Source organism: Arachis ipaensis, chromosome B07 (genome assembly GCF_000816755.2).
Source record: "Arachis ipaensis cultivar K30076 chromosome B07, Araip1.1, whole genome shotgun sequence".
NCBI classification, from domain to species: Eukaryota; Viridiplantae; Streptophyta; class Magnoliopsida; order Fabales; family Fabaceae; genus Arachis; species Arachis ipaensis.
Genome location: NC_029791.2, coordinates 45,549,521 through 45,556,346, shown reverse-complemented (window position 1 = coordinate 45,556,346; position 6,826 = coordinate 45,549,521). Strand labels below are relative to the sequence as shown.

The 6,826-nt window shown below is 33.7% G+C and overlaps 1 long non-coding RNA gene across 1 annotated transcript; it reads left to right on the top strand.

The window, feature by feature from the left end:
- LOC110264593 lies at positions 1,588-2,392 on the top strand. The gene is made up of 2 exons (XR_002350769.1): positions 1,588-1,779; positions 1,936-2,392. It is a non-coding gene; the product is annotated as an uncharacterized LOC110264593 (long non-coding RNA).

Here is a 6,826-nt window from a genome sequence, read left to right as displayed (position 1 = left end):
CGCTGGAGAATTATAATTATAACAAAGAGGAGATAAACAAGGTAAACAGTATGACTTGTATTCAGTTATATTGCTATGCATTTTCTTGATCTTATTGAGTGTTTCTGCTGCTCTCTTGGCATGTGAAAACGAAACACTGTGTCTTATATATCTGATTTTCCACCTGTAAATAAATGCTTGCATAACACAGGTTAATGTAAAAGGCTGAATGAATAATGTAACATTTTCATGGTTTTGCCTCACCTATTTCAGCATTTTACCATGCATAATTTTCCCATCAGTTTCTTCTTCTAGTGTTTTCTCTTGCAAATATTTGTCAAATTCTCCTAAGCTTTATAAATTCCAAGTCATTTAGTTGGACAAGTGGTAAATAAAAAAATTAATATAAAATAAATTGTGGTGTATTTGTAGACACTACTTCACACTCTCTTCTACATGTAGCTCAGAAATGTTAAGTGTAGTGTTTGTTTGAGATGCCATGTTTGTCTCTTGGTTTTCTTGCATGAGATTTTGAAATGGATATTAATCATTGTTGTGAACACTAATTTGGTTCTGTGGTTTCTTGATCTACACAAACTATTGAATCGTTAAATTGGATTGTAGCATTATACCTGAACTAATATTTGCTTGCATATTCTTCGATTCTAATATAATACAAACTGATCCTTCTATCCTTGATTCGTTGTATGGAGGTGCACTTTCTTTCTTTCTTCCCCCCCTTCTCTTTTCTCTCTTCTTTTTTTAAAAGAAAAAAAAAAGTTGGAGGTGCACGTTCATTTGTTAAGGAGTGGCCTTATGGTTCAAATTTTCATGGTCTTGCAGGTTGTATGCAACTTGAAATCCTCATTTCTTGCTGCAGCTGATGATAGTGGTGAGGTGAAGGTATGCTTCATATTTATTCAACATGTGCTGTCTGATTTCTCCTATGTAATACCATGTATATCAGTTGTTATGAGCTATCCTTTCATATTTGGTACTTTGATTAGGATCATCATGACCTTTGGAGTTTGGACACCTAAAATTTCTTTGATTTCCTGTTGGTGACATTCACCAAGTTTTCTTACTCTATTCTCTCATTAAACAAAAACATAAAAGTTAGGTTATACTTTCCTGAGAACAGAAACAGAATGTCAGGTTAGTGTAATTGAAATGTGTGAAGAATTTGCTGAATTTTAAATGTCATTTTCTATTCAATTTATGTAGCTTTAAGAATTGGCTTCAAGAATGTTTGTCCTTTAATAGGTGAATCATGTTCATATTTCCTAATATATACAGTTGTGCATCTTTGTTGAGCTGAATTTTGTGTGGTAATTCACTTGGTTTTTGCATGCTAGGCACAATTGTGATTTCTGACTTTTGTTCTGTTGACAGTCTTAATGCTATTGAGTATACTACTTCAATTGATATTTGGTCAGCTGGTTGTGTCCTTGCTGAACTGCTTTTGGGCCAAGTTTATATATGATTTTTCTCTGAGTGTTTCAATGTGGCATTTATTGCGAATCATGCAAACAATCTCTGGTTTTGTTATTATCTACTACCTATATGTCAACTGATATACAAATGGTATTACCATGTCAAGGTGCTACAATTGATGCCACCTGCTATGTTTCTACTTTTCTATTCTGGTATTACCATGTCATTATTGTCATAAGAATTTAGACCTATAATATTATGTGGTTTCAGGTCCTTGGCACACCCACTCGAGAAAAAGTCCACTGCATGAATCCAAACTACAACAACTTCAGGTTTCCACAGATAAAAGCACACCCATGGCACAAGGTTTGCATTTCTATCTCCCTTCTGCGACATGTTTTTTCATCTAATCAAAGTTGAGTAGATAGAAAGGCACATCTAATCAAAGTTGAGGAATTTTACATATGCATAAATGAAAAGATAATTTAGAAGTTTGAGGATGGTTCTACTTTTCTTCTACAGCTAGAAGCTTGTGCACACCCATTCTTTGATGAACTCCGTGAACCCAATGCTCGCTTGCCAAATGGTCGTCCATTTCCACCACTATTCAACTTTAAACAAGAGGTGACTGTGCTGGAGCTTCAAATTAGAAAAGACTCAAAAGAAGTTAGAAAAGTTGGAACGGGAGCTGAAATAGAAGAGATGGAATGAGGCTTATGTTAGCTATTATGAGAAGGTTAGAGAGTCAAGTAGTTCTAGTGTAGTTCCACTACCACCGCCACCGCCGCCACCCTCAATGTCTTCGGATGAAGACTATGATGATGATGACGATGAAGATGACACTGAAGATTATAGCAGATCGTTTTAGTATGGTTGAACAATATACTAGGAATTATAGTTAATGATCAATACATTTTGTTTATGTTTTGAATTATATTGACTTGCTTATTTATAGTACTTTTCTTTTAGTTTGATAATACGATAAATTTGTTTATTTTATGAAATATAAATATTCGAATATAAATTAGATAAAAATTTGTATTAAATTTATATTTATTTTGTATGAAAACAAGTTTATTTTGTAATTAAAAAAATAAAAAAAATTTTATTTTACCTTATGACAGATTTACAGACGGATTTTCTGTCTGTAATCAGAGTGAGATGATTTTTCAAAGTTCAAATTACAGACGGAAAATCTATCAGAAAATTCGTCTGTAATTACAGACAGAAAATCCGTCTGAAAATCCTTCTGTAATTACAGATGGAAAATTCGTCTGAAAATCCGTCTGTAATTACAAACAGAAAAAGAATTTACAGAGGAAAAATCCGTCGGTAACTGGTAAAAATCCGTCGGTAATTTTTTGACGGAAAAAATTCGTCGGTAAATAATTTCAGGCAGGACTTTTACAGAGGGACAAAATCCGTCAGTAATTTCGTCGGTAACCAAAAATTCGTCTATAATTAAGACTAAATCTGTCTGTAAATCTGTCTGTATTAATCCATTTTCTAGTTGTGATGTAAAATTATATTATAATAATTGAAAATTAAAATTATGGACAATTAACATAATTATGTATTAAATACCGATTTGATGTATAATTATAAAAAAATTGTTGACAATTACCATAATTATGTATTAAATGCTAATTTGATGTATAATAATTAATAATTAACATAATTTTATAGAAAATAAAACATAGCAACTAAAATGAAATTTGTTAACTAATTTAAACTCGATAGACAATATTTGACAATTATTTTAACATTTAATTATTGATATCTATCATCATTATCATCATCATCATCATCATCAATTGATATCATTATAAATGGGTCACCATTAATGTAACAATTTGCTACTAATAAAATTATTGTATAATGAATGAGAATTAAAATAGCCTAGTTGGAATTTTCCATAATATATTATGTTCTTTCTATTAAATAATTTTGTTAACGACTTTTTTGTTGAAATTTTCATTTGCTTTTAAATCTAATTCAAATTTAAAAATGACTTGTTTTTCATGGTCAACTAATATACTTATCTTATAATAGTCAGATTCTTCTATTATTCCTAGATTTTTAAGATAATTCAGAATATTATAGATATAAATTTAAAATAATAAAATTAAAATTTAAGAGTATTTTTTTAAAATATTTTTTTCTGTTTTTTTCTTAAGTAAAATATTATTAGCTTTTAGAAAATTAAATAATTTGTTTTTCTTAATAAAAGTATTTTTATAAAAAAGTGTATTTAAATAGGTTTAAAATTGAACAAAAGTATTTTATTTTTGAAAAAAAATTACTTTTTAATTAAAAAAAAAAGCCAATCTAAACCAACACTTATGGCCTGTTTGGAAAATTTTAAAAGTTACTTTTTTTAACTTTTGGCTTATAAAAAATAGTAGTATTAATGTCTGGTGCAATTTTTAAAATCAAATGGTAGCTTTCTAAAAAGCTATTTAAGTGTTTATAGAAAAATTAATAAAAATGACTTCTCTCATAATAATATTTTTAATCACATTTCTTTTAAAATAAGCACTTTTAAAACAAAAAAAAAAAATCAAATACAAAATAATTTATTTATAAATTTTTTAATATAAGCATTTATTGTTTAAGTTATTTTTTCAAAAGGAGTTTAATTAAACTGTTTATCCAAACGGAGCCTTACTCTTTTCATAAGAGTATATACATGAAAATTTTGAATTTTTTTATTTTTTTCAAATTAAAAAAAATTATTTTGGATAAAAAATAAAACAAAAAAAAAAGAAAATGAGGTTAGTTTGAACATGGTGGGTGTAAGACCCGGTTAATTAACGGCTAATTAACCCATAAATGAGAATTTATTCTAGAAAGTCAAAAATGTGATTTTTATGGCTAAATATGATAGAGGAGATTGAGACGAGAATTTCGGTACCAATTTTATAGAAATCGGACCAAGATTGGACCGAACGGGCCAAACCGGGCCAACCGGACCCAAAGTGGGCCTTTGGCCCAACTAAACTAAACCAAAACCCTAGTTTTCAGCACTCTCTCTCCTCATTTGAGACACTCACACGCTGAAAATGGAGGCCATGGTGGGAGGAACACTCTCTCAAGTTCTCTCCCTTGGTTGATCTTCAAACCACCATAACTTTTGATCTAGAGCTCCGATTGCCGCACCGTTTGCGGTCACACATTCACCGCGGAGAGCTCTACAAAACTCATACAATCAATCTTGAGGTAAGCTACATTTTGCTCTTCGAAATTCCAGCCCTTGTTTTTGAGTTTCATGGATGAAATATTGAGATTTTGGGCTTTTTGATGTTATAGGACCCAACTCTCTTGAAGGAGAATGTTAATCTTGTCTCCTTGGACCTTAGGTGTGGTAAGATTCTCAACCCTAGTGTAATTTGTTGTTCTATGAGGTTTGGGTATTGAGATGTTGTGTATGGGTATGATGATTGTGGCTTAGGTTGTGTATATGTGAATATTGGAGCTTGATTGGTGACTTTGGAAAGCTTGGGAGAGGGTTTTGTGTGATAAAATCTGTTCTTGGAGGTGTTGATACCTTGAGAGCTTGTGGACAAGCGGTTTGGAAGTGCTCCGGTTGAGCTTGGAAAATCGGCTAAAGTATGGTCTCTGTTTCTCGTATCTAATATGTAATGTGGTAGGAAATACTTAGGCTAGAGGCCCTAAGATAGGCATTGAATGGTTGATGTTATTAAATGGTTGAGATATATGATGTGATCATATATGTGATTATGAATATTGATGCCTTGATTTTGTGATATGTGAGAAAATGCATGTTGTGATATATGCTTGATGAATGATTAAGGTTGAATTGGTAGGTGGTACCATATTAATGGTGAGTATGATGTTGATTATGTATAATGATGGTTGATTGGAAATGGTATTATTGGAAATTAGGATGAGGGAGGCTGTATGACATGATATTGTGTTCGTCCTTTAGCCATTTGATTGAGAAGTGTTAAAAAGGGTTGGATGGTGATTTTGGAAAATTTGGTAAAATGTCAATGTGTGAGTTGAGGATGGCTTGATGTTGATTTTGGTACATTTTGATTGATTTCAAAGAAAAGGGATGAAATTGGCATGTTTTGATTGATTTTGAAAAGAGTTGAAAGTGGCTTGTTTTGAAAATGGCACTTTATGGTTTTGTATGAAAATATGGTTTTTAGGCATACTTTGATGGGACATAACTTGGACTACGGAACTCTGATTTGTGCCAAATCTGTTCAGAAATGAAATTGGATCCGGGATGTTCATGCCGTTCAAAGAACGGGTGAAAAACGATTTAAAATGAGAAAGTTATGTCCGTCGGAAGATTGGGGGTTGAATCTGTAAATTCTGCAGCTTTTAACTTAGAAAATTTTTAGTAGAATGTACCAGAGAGTGGTGTACGCGAGCGCGTCGATGCCCTGTACCAAATGCTCAGCCATTTTCCCGAGAGTTGTACCAGAGTTGTGCCAGTTTTGTGCCTGGGGCGCAAGAGCACCCACGCGTACGCGTGGTTGACACTCGCGCGTCGTTTGGCTATTTTTCAACCCCCGCGTCTGCGCGTATGACGCTTGCGCGTCGATGAGATTTTGTGGCCATCCACGCGTACGCGTGGAGTGCGCGTACGCGTGGCCCTGTTTTCATCCCAAAGTTAATTTTTTAGTTTTCAAAGCCAAATTTCATACTTTTAAGCCTCCGATCTCACCACTTATGTCTTAAATCGTTATAATATGCCTAGCTATGAGCAAGGGGCTAGTAAATGTGGTAACTTGCGAGTGAAGCAAGGGAAAAATGAATGATCAATGAGGATCAAAGATGATTATGTGAGATGCGGAGGATAGCGGTGGAAGTGCTAGTTGTGCCATGGGCCGAAGGGCCGTAATTGTTAATGAATTGGCTGGTTATGGATTTAACCGTGAGCCGGATGGCTAGATTATTGCCGTGTTACGGCGGAGCCATGATTATAGCTAAGTATAAATGCATATATGCTGTTGAATGAATTGTGAATGTTTGCACTTCCACCATCGGAGATGAGGGTTTCCCTGGGAGGAAGCAGTGGCTAGCCACCACGTGCTCCAGGTTGAGACTCGAAGCTCTTTTGACCCTATGTCGTAAGTGTGGCCGGGCACTGTGAAAGGCCCGGATGAGCTCGCCCCCGTAAATATTCACCCGTGAGGGTGATGGATATGGATCATGATTATGATCAAGTTTATGATGAGTATAACTCGAGTTGGGGATGCGTGACAGAGGGACAGTCCAATGGTTAGCTACCAGGACTTGTCGGGTTGGCTCTATAACCGACAGATGATATCATCAGCCACTAGGGATAGGCATTTATCATATGCATACTATATGAATTGTTTGAGATTGCCTATTTGATTGCATATTACTTGCTAATTGTCTAAATGCCTTATCTGTT